An 11,066-nucleotide genomic window follows, 5' to 3' on the forward strand; every position below is an offset into this window, starting at 1 on the left:
GCTACATAGATTCCTCAGGACTGAACTGTATGTTATGAAAATATCTTAATTTTAAGTGTTTCTTTCAAGATGGTGAATTAAACAGAGGTAAGTATTCAACAGGGCAGACTGAGCATATGCAGAGTCCGAAATGGAAAGGACTGAGTTAGAGATCTGTGCAACAATGGGAGCGATTTCAGAAACGTTGTGTTGAGCAGAATCAGACACAAAAGGGAATACGCCCACGCTGTGGGGAAAATGCTAAAATTCCAGGCCAAACTCTCAAAGTTATAGATAAAATATTACATAAAGATATGTTTGTCTCCACACAGAACTGAGAGGGCAGCTGCTATAATGAGAACACCCAGGTTATATTCCAGCAAAAATAATCACAGACTGTTGTTTAGCCCAAGTTTCTAGAAACATTAACTTATTTACTTATTCATTCATTTATTTTGAGACAGAGACTTGCTCTGTCACCAGGCTGGAGTGCAGTGGCCTAATCTCGGCTCAGTGCAACCTCCGCCTCCTGGGTTCAAGCAATTCTCCCGCCTCAGTCTCCCAAGTAGCTGGGACCACAGGTGGATGCCACCATGCCTGGCTAATTTTTATATTTTTAGTAGAGACGGGGTTTCATCAAGTTGGCCAGGATGGTCTCGACCTCTTGACTTTGTGATCCACCCGCCTCGGCCTCCCAAAGTGCTGGGATTACAGGCGTGAGCCCCGCGCCCGGCCCAACTTGTGAAAATCGGTGTTCACTACCGCTGAAACGGAGCAGTTCGTGTCAGATTTTCAAAGTCCAGAAAGATTTGCATAGCATGGTCTTCTTGGCATTATGATTAAAACGGCGAGAACTGAGGTCAGTGAGAGACACAGCACCAAGTAATGGCTAGCAAGAGCTCACCTTCATATTTTAGAGCATTGAGCCTGAAGCGCTCAGGAGCAACGCTGGGAATCCTCATGGAAAGCAACTCAAACTCTCTGGAACGTGGGCCACCACCACACAAGGCACACATTATTTCACAAACACCGGACTTACAGGTATTGGGGGACAAAATAAATTCAAAGTGCCATTCAGACCAATCCACATACCAAGGCTCAGTTTTGTGCAAATGAAACCTCTCCAGAAAGCAGCCTCTGAGACACCTTCGTCTTCAGCCTCACAGTGGAGGTGACTGCAGCCTGGTTCCTGGGAGGGACGCGCTGTCCCTGAGGAGCCTCCCTCGGGAAGGAAGCAGGAGCTCTGGGCACAGCGGTAAAAGATGTGGATCAAATGCACAAGAAGGACAAAGGCCATCTTGTCTGACCAGGAAAACATCCCCGTCCTGGGCACTCCTGTCACATCTAACAGTCATCTGGAGGCGGGTCATCAGCAGTGGGCTTCTACCCAGATTAGGTCCCACGGGGCCAGGAAAAGCTTAGGTTCTGACAGTTGATGGCCATGAGCAAGGGTGGAGGTGGAATATGCAGTGAGAAACCTTTATCCAAGTCTTCAAAGGTGAGCAAGGGAAAGAGTTTAACTGATTTATGAAAATGCCACCAGGTAGGTAAAGGGAAATAAATTCCAGCAAAGATTTTCAGGACATTTCCTCCTTCATAGGCTGAAAAGAATCAAGAGGCTGTCCTTTGATTGGAGGATTCCTGTGGGGCGATTCTGCCTCTATGCAGTGGTTGCTCCCACCACTAGACTTTTCCAGAACCCTCTGAGAATCAGGTGCACACCGCCCAGAACAAACACTCTCCTCTCTAGAAGGTGCCCTCTCCTGAGCGTAGTGGAGACGTTTTAGAATGTGAGCGTGAAAACTTTCAAAGCAGAAACCTGTGATTTCTTCCTATTTGGACAATCATAAGGACATTAAGACCCGTTCTGCTTTGTGTAAATCAATGACCTGCACGAGACACATTTGACAGAACAAAGGGCAATACAGTCCTCGTTCACACCCTGGTCATGTCCCTCCTGGTGAGTCCCCCATTGCAAACACCCCCGCAGGGCACAGCCCTTTTCTGTCCCATCTGATGGGCTTCTGGGGCTCCCATCACTCTGACTGGACACTGACTCCCTGGAGGCAGCTCCCAAGAGCAGAAGACACAATGACTCCGAAGTTCCTGGAAAGTCATCAAACCAGATAGATGACACAGAACTCAAATGACATTTCACTTTGTTGTGTTTGAGTCAAGGTGTCCTCTGTCGCTGAGGCTGGAGTGCAGTGAGGCTATCTCATCTCACTGCAACCTCCACCTCCTGGGCCCAAGGGATCCTCCCGCCTCAGCTCTGATGCCCAGGCTGGTCTCGAATTTCTGGTCTCAAGCGATCTGTCCACCTCGGCCCCCTAAAGTGCTGGGATAACAGGCAGGAGCCGTGTCATTTCACACCCCAGGACACAGCCCCATAAAAAGGAAGGAATGCCACGGGTCCATCGTCTACTCACAGGGGTGGACTGATGGCTGGGAAACCCCAACCTCAGGAGCCAAAAGAGCAGCCTCCCCAGTTGCATGTCCCGGTCCTCCCAGGGCTCCCTGAGGCGCCCAGGTCAGAGGTGGGGGTGGCTTAGGGCTGGGGGAGGGAATGGGAAGGGAATGGGGATGGGGGTGAGATGGCAGTTGGGGAGGATTGGGGAGGGGGTAGGGAAAGGAGGGGAGGGGTAGGGAAAGGAGCCGAGGGGGCGGGGGGCTGCTGGGTACCTGGAGCGGTAAGAGGAGAACAGGGCCTGGGAAAGGATCCTGTTCAAACTAAGTCCTCAAGCGCAGGTGGGAGGTTCAGCTACAGGTCAGTGGGAAAGTCAATCAGAGAAGCAGCAGGACTCACGGGGTGGGGCAGCGGGAGGCTCCAGAGCAGCTGGAGGGAGACCAGGGCCCTGGTGTCCACCAAAGCTGCTCCTGTCTGGGCGCTGCCTCAGCAACCCTGGGGCTTTGTACTCCCGCTCCACCAATCCCCGGACCCGGTGGCTGGTGCCTCACAGTGGACATTCAATGAGGTACCCGTGTTCTGCCAACACCTTGGCCCCCAGGCACATCCCAAGGGCAGGTCCTCTCTGGAACCTTCCGGGACCTTCTGATTTCTGGTCCTCCCCAGCGCAGCTCCCCGTCCCTGCTTCTGGGCCGCCCCTTCCTTCCTAGCTCCCAGGGCTCCTCATGGCCAGTCTTGGCTGCATCACGTAAAAATCATGATGGCAGGAAGGAGCACGCACACAAGCAGTGGAGGCTCCCCATCAGCCATTCCTACCCTAAGCACAGAACACCCGCGGGGCACAGAAGGCCCTGGCAGTCACCATCTTCCTCACATCACGTCGACTCCGTCCATCTTCCTCCCACCCCGGGAACTCGTGCTGCAGATACATCCACTCTTAGCACACATGGTTCACTTCAAAAATGAACCCGACTTGCGCTGTTCATCAGGCAAATCTCAATATATTTCAGAGGACCCCAGTCACATAACATGCTTCTTATCATGTAATTGTGCCAAAAGTCAATGATAAAAGCTCACCAAAACTTCTTACACGCTTGGAAATTCAAAGAGCCCGCATAAGTAAGATATCAACTTAAGAAAGAACCCACAATGAAACAAGACTGCCTTTGCCCTCAATGACAGGATCGTGACGTGGCAATCAAACGTCTCCGTCCGGCCTGGGAATTCGACTTTGTGGCACAAGGCTGTGTGGTCTCAAGTCATCCCGAACCCAGCTAGACATCCGCACATCTGAAACGGGGTGATGATGTCACTTACTATGTCATCCTGCTGCCCGTGAGCGTGGACTTGACACTGTGAACCCTAACGAGGGAAGGAAACCAAGCGGACTCTCATGGTTGACCTCCCAGGCATGTCCAAGGAATCTGCGCATTTCCAGAGACAAAGTTCATCACGTCTCTCCTGGGGGATGTGCCCACTGTACCCAGAGGGCTTGGCGGCACCAGGAGTGATGGGTGGGGAGTGCCCAGCAGGGGCCTGGTGGCCAGGACAGACTCCCACTGGCCATCACCGTCACTGGCCTGTCCTCAGCTCAGCTTCCCACATGCCTTCTTCTGCCTGATGCCAGACTGTGCCCAAACTCACTCAGGACACTGGCAGCTGAAAACCTCGGCTTTAAATCCTGTCACTATTTATTATGATGCAGAGTTACTGTAAACAGGAAACGTTCTATTCATGCTACCAACGGAGAGCCAATCAATGCCTGAGAAACGAGCAAAACGAAACAGGGACAACCACGGATTGCATTCTGTTTGCCTGCTGTTGCCTGCATGAGGAGCTCCATATTTGGGGAGTCTTGGTTGGAAAAGACACCAAGTAAGTGGGGGCTGCAGTCAAATTACCCTAAAAGTGAATGGCAGAGAGGACCATGAGGTCCATGAAGGGATCCCGGGCTCACCTTCATTAGAGCCCACGCAGAGACAGGAAAAGGAAGGAGACATGAGCCCAGTTGGGGCCTGAAGCAGGGGAGGTGATTCACGCAGCCCAGGAAAGGCTCCCCAGAGCCAGGGTCAACCTCCTTTGCAGGCCAGTCCCTCATGAAGGCAGGGCAGGCACCTCAGATTTCAGACCAGCTGTGTGGCCCTGAGCTGCTCTCCTCCCATACAGTGGGACTGCCCATGGCTGCATGCAGAGACTGTCTGAGGGAGGAGGAAGCCACCCAATAAGCACCTGTGTACCTGAGTGTCATCACCTCCCAAGGCCATCTTTCCTGCCAGAGCTGGTACCTTGGAAGGTCCTTGGCCACTAAAGGCAGCGAAGGTGATGGCAGCAGTAAATCATGATTGACTGATGATAAGGGCTCCTAGGTCCTGGATAGGAATGAGAGTCTGGGCACTTCTGGGCCAGCTCAGTGAGTCCTGCAGGACTCGTGGGTCCCAGGGCAGGTCCCTGTTCAGGGTTATTGGGCCTAGGCTGGGATGCATGAATGATTTGGGACATGGAAACCTCAGACTTGGTCTTAAACATCTGTGCAAATTTTGCATCTTATTTCCCATGATGTCATCATGGTTTAGAAAAATACCCTCAATTTGCCTAAACATACAAGAGAATGTAGTACTGTAGGACACTGTGCCTTTAAAAAAATGGCGTTGTTTTAAAATCTTCCCCACCCTCTTTCTGCCCTCCAAGACTGCCAAATCCTTACGGAACAAATATTAGGAAATGCTCCTTATTGCCAGACGTGATTCATGGTCTTGGGGACATAGCAGAGAACAAACTGGCAGGATTCCTCATGTAACTCACATGCTCATACGCCAATGATAAGGGCTAACATTAACCAAGCTGTCACCACGTTAGCCATGGTGCGAAGTCTTTCCCACACATCATTACACTTAAAACTACTAGAAAGCTTACAAAGTGGACGGTTATCTTTCCCTTAACAACTAAGCCTCAGGATGACAAAACCCTTTGTCCGATGTCACACAGCGTGTTGAGACCTTGCATCCAACCAATGCCAATCTCATTCTAAAGGTCACACTACATGTTTTCCAGCCCGCAGAGAATAATTTTATTATTACACAACCAGTAAAATTTCCACACAACAATTTTCTTATCTCAAGTCCGACAGTGCCTCTCAGACCTCCTATAATAACTGTCACAGGCCATGGATTTCTAGTCAGTAAAGATGCCATTCTAGCGGGTAACCAGGTGGCGAATGGAGATACGCCCAAAGCCACCGTGTCTTACATTTTGAATGGCTTAACGGGACGTGGACCCGGTGACCCTCAGGCTGGAAGTCACAGCGCCTCACTCTGGCTGCGGAACTCCACTGCCCAGCAGCTGACAGAACTTGCAGAATAGCGTCTGCATTGCCCCGTCCCAGTTTCTGACTGATTCAATCCTTCACTTACTCATCCTATGAGTATTTCTTACTTTCTAAACACTAGGACACCTTGGTGAGCCAAAGCAAAATCGGCTCCTGCCTTCATGGGCTTAGAAGATGGCAGAGCAAATGTTTTGACCTCAGAAGAGTGTGGAAGGGTTCAGAATCAACATGCAGTCACTAATTTTAACCTGTTTTTCTAAGTGAAGTAACTGAGGAAGGGAAATGAAACATCACATATTCCCACTCCTAAGTGGGAGCTAAGCTTCAAGGACCACAGGCAGAAGCACAATACAATAAACTTTGGGGACTCGGGGGACAGGGTGGGAAGGAAGAGATAAAACACCACACACTGAGCACAGTGAACATTGCCCGGGTGAAGGGGGCATCAAAATCTCAGAAATCACCACTAAAGAATTTATTCATGTAACCAAACACCACCTGCTCCCCCAAAACCTATGGAAATAAAAATAGATGCTGGCCTGGATGCTGGTGGGAGGCAAACTGGCACAGGGGAAACAGACGCCGGCCTGGATGCTGGTGGGAGGCAAACTGGCACAGGGGAAACAGACGCCGGCCTGGATGCTGGCGGGAGGCAAACTGGCACAGGGGAAACAGACGCCGGCCACGATGCTGGCGGGAGGCAAACTGGCACAGGGGAAACAGACGCCGGCCTGGATGCTGATGGGGAGTGAAACTGGCACAGGGGAAACAGATGCCGGCTTGGATGCTGGCAGTGAGGCAAACTGGCACAGAGGATACAGATGCCAGCCTGGATGCTGGTGGGAGGCAAACTGGCACAGGGGATACAGATGCCGGCCTGGATGCTGGTGGGAGGCAAACTGGCACAGAGGATACAGATGCCGGCCTGGATGCTGGTGGGAGGCAAACTGGCACAGAGGAAACAGATGCCAGCCTGGATGCTGGTGGGAGGCAAACTGGCATAGAGCACCTCGGTGCTGAAAGAGGGCCCCCAGCTGTCTCAGACATCTGAGAAACTTTTGGTTGGGATTTATTCATTCAACACGTATATTAAGCACTAAATTTGTACAGTGCTTTTAAAAAAATTCGGCATAATTCAGTGTACAAAGATGACAATGCTGGGCCTCAGCTCTATTTGGGAAGCCAGACACTCCCAGTAGACATCAGAGGCAGGTCACATCCACAGCAGGTCACATGTGATGCCTGTCAGGAAGTCCTCTATGCATGGACACACTCTCCACTGTGTGGACTGACCACAGGACCAAGTGCAACACTTAAATGGATTCAGAAAAGATTTGCATAATTGACCATCCTTGCATGACCCTAACTCAGCGTACTGTGTATGGAATGAACGCACTCCAGCCGGTGCTGGCCGCGCAGGGCAAATGGACGGAGACCGTCAGGGCAAACAGAGGCACGTGGAGGCGTTTCCTCCAAGAGCTGCAACAAGACAGGGAAGCCCACTCTCAGGACTTGCCATCAACACAGTCCTGCACGCCCAAGTCTCAGCCTTCAGAGAACACAAACAGTTCAACAGTCCTTGTTTGCAGGTGATGCCATCTCATATAACAAAAATCCCAAAAAACTGTTCCAACAAACAAGTTCTGCAGTCTTTCCGCATATGAAATCAAAACTCAAGTCAGCAGCACTTCCACACGGGAAGCACACACCCTCTGAAAAATCAACACCAGCGTAACACTGGCTACAAAAGTGTCTGCGGAAATAAATGTAACCAAGACACTGAAAGATGTCTACAGTAAGAGCCAAGGAACAGAGGGAAGAAATCAAAGGTTGGGCCACGGTTGCTCACTCCTGTAATTTCAGCATTTTGGGAGGCTAAGGCAGGAGACTCACTAGAACCCAGAGTTCAAGACTAGCCTGGGCAACATAGAGATCTCGTCTGTACAAAATTTGAAGTTAGCCAGGCATGGTGGCGTGCAGCTGAGGTCCCAGCTACTCAGAAGGCTGAGGTGGGAGGACTGCTTGAGCCTGACAGGGCAACACCCTTTCTGAAACAAAGAAATTAAGTAACACACAAATAGAAAGATATTCTTTATTCACAAATCGGTGGAATTAATGTTTTTTAAATGTCTATATTACACAAAGTGATCTACAGGTTTAATGAAATCTCTATCAAGATACCAATTACATTCTTCACATACAAAAGGAATCCCCCAATTCATCTGGTAACACAAAAAAAAAACAACAAAAAGATCCCCAATAGTCAAAATAATTGAGAAAAAACAAGCAAAGCTGAAGGCATCACAGAACCTGCCTTCGAAATACATTACAAAGCCATAATAAGTAAAACTGTATGATACTGGTATCAAAACAGACACATAGGCCAAAAGAGCAGAATAGAGAGCCTAGAAATAAATCAACACATTTACAGCTAACTGATTTAGACAAAGGTGACAAGAATATAAAATGGCTAAAGAACAGTCTCTTCAATACTTGGCGTTTGGGAAAAAATAAACATCTACATGCAAAAAAGAGAAATGAGGCCATCATCTCACACCACATACAAGAAACAACTCAAAATAAAGACTTAAATATAATAGCTGAAAGTCTGAAACTACTACAAGACAACATAAGGTAAAGAAAATATGATATTGGTTTGGGTGATTATTTTTTGAATTTAACCTCAAAATGCCAGGAAACATAAGTAAATGTAAACAAATGAGATTACTTCAAACTAAAAAACTTCTGCACAGGACCACATACAATCAATGGAATGGTAACCTAGGAAGGGGGGAAACATTTTTAAATTATGAATCTGACAGGGGGTTAATCAAAATATTTAAGCGACTCAACTATACAACGAAAACAAGTATTAAAAACGAGGGGAAAACTTCAATAGGCATTTCTCAAAAGACATATATATAACAAATAAATTTGAAAATGCTAAGCATCGATAATTATCCAGGAAAGAGGCAGCCAGAGCCAGCGTGAGATACTACCTCACGCCTTCTAGAATGACTATTAGCAAACAGGCAGAAAGTACCAAGTGCTGCTAAAGCTGTGGAGAGAGGGGGCCTGCACACTGTCGGTGGCATGGACATCAGTACAGCCATTCTGGAAAACAGAATGAAGATTTCGGAAACGTTAAAAACGGAACCACTGCTCGTTACAGCAATCAGACCACTGGCGATCCAGGGACTGTGAATGACATCAGTGTGTTGAAGAGACATTCGCACGCCCGTGTCGACTGCAGCACTATTTACTACAGCCATGACATCAAATCCCCCCAGCTGTGCCCGAATCATGAATCCTGTGGCTAATCCTGCCATTGCCAGTCACATGGATGAACCTGAAACACACGCTGTACAGAAAGGAAAATACCACGGCCGCCTCTCATCGGTGACATCTAAACAAGTTCACCTGTTGAAGTAGAGAGCAGAATTCTGGTTACCAGAGGCGGGCAGATGTTTGGGTAGATGACGGTCGAATAAGACATAATTACAGTGAGATGGGGGAATGAATTTAAGAGCTCTGGTGTACAGCATGTTGACTGCATTTAATTAGGATATATTGTGTTTTTCAAAATGTGAAGAGTCAAATGTTTAGTTCTCACCACATAATTACATGAGATAAAGTATACAATAACTAGAGCATGTGACACATAAAACCTATTTTACATGATACAAATACTTTTATGTCAATCAAAATTAACATTATAAAACGCTAGCAATGTTCCAAATACTGAATCTCTTTCTTAGTCGTAAGCTTAGCTAAACAGTATTAAAAAGCAGTTTTTGTTAAGTTTTTTTTTTTCTGAGATGGGGTCTTGGTCTGATGCCCAAGCTGGAGTGCACTGCTGCGATCTCGGCTCACTATGCCTCCGTCCCCTGTGAACAAGGGATTCTCATGCCTCGGCCTCTGGAATAGCTGGAATTACAGGCACACAACACCACATTCTGCTAATTTTTGTATTTTAGTAGAGACGGGGTTACACCATGTTGGTGAGGCTGGTCTCGAACTCCCGACCTCAAGTGATTCGCCCACCTCAGACTACCAAAGTGCTGAGATTACAAGCGTGAGCCATCGCGCCTGGCCTTGTAAAGTGTTTGTTCTACCATTTGTCAGCCATAAGCATAGAAACTCTGCATTGTTACAGCACATGCAGGACCCAGCACAGAACACAGGAAAGAACAGGCACCTTTAACCCAAGGGCTCCTAGGGTTTCTGGTCCACATGTGGCCAGAATGGAAAACAATAAAGATGAAGGTGGGATTAACAGTCCCAGCGCTAGCTACGCTGGGAACACAGAAAACAGATTTACATTCCAAATCACAGAGAATATTCACATTCAGAAGCTGTCACGTCCCCAGAGATTTATCTAGAAAGATGGCCAACCAGTTACATCCAGTTAGCAACTAAGAATGAGGACTATGAACTGTGTGTGGACTACACAGATTACAACACGGGAAAATATTATGACATGAAACTGAAAAATTCTCCATGATTCCAGTATCAATCTGCAAAGATCATTCAACATTTTATTTTTTATTTTTGAGACAGAGTCTTGCTCTGTTGCCCAGGCTGGAGTGCAGTGGTGCTATCTCAGCTCACTGCAACCTCCACCTCCCAGGTTCAAGCGATTCTCCTGCCTCACCCTTACAGTGCTTACCACATACACCTACTGGTATTAACGACCTTTTATTTTTTTTGAGACAGAGTCTTGCTCTGTCGCCAGGCGCCATGCTCTAGTGCAGTAGCACGGTCTTGACCCACTGCAACCTCCACCTCCCGGATTCAAGCGATTCTCCTGCCTCAGCCTCCCAAGTAGCTGGGACTACAGGTGTGTGCCACCATGCCCAGCTAATTTTTGTATTTTTTAGTAGAGACAGGGTTTCACCATGTTGGCCAGGATGGTCTTGATCTCTTGACCTCGTGATCTGCCCACCTTGACCTTCCAAAGTGCTGGGATTACAGGTGTGAGCCACCGAATACCATCTACCTTTTACAAATAAATCCAGACAGTGCTGACTGATCACAACACCTGGCTGCAGACAGTGCACCCCTCTTGTCCCAACCTCCTAAGTGACCCAAATGCTGTATTCATAGCACAAACGGCCTCAAACACTCCAGTTAAGAGGAATTCCTCACATGAGAAAATCCCAAGCCTCTCTTTGAACCTGCGAAGACTATGTGGTGTGACAGGCAGGGAAAACGCTGAGAAAGTTATAGCCGTTAAGACAGGCAGAGAGGACTGTGATGCAGAGCACTCAGGATGCATGAAAAGAGGCAGAAAACTGCAGACTGTCAGAAAAGTGAACAAGCAAAACTCCGCTTCGTAAGTTTGGAGAAAGCCTG

This window comes from Callithrix jacchus, chromosome 10, assembly GCF_049354715.1.
Source record: "Callithrix jacchus isolate 240 chromosome 10, calJac240_pri, whole genome shotgun sequence".
NCBI lineage: Eukaryota > Metazoa > Chordata > Mammalia > Primates > Cebidae > Callithrix > Callithrix jacchus.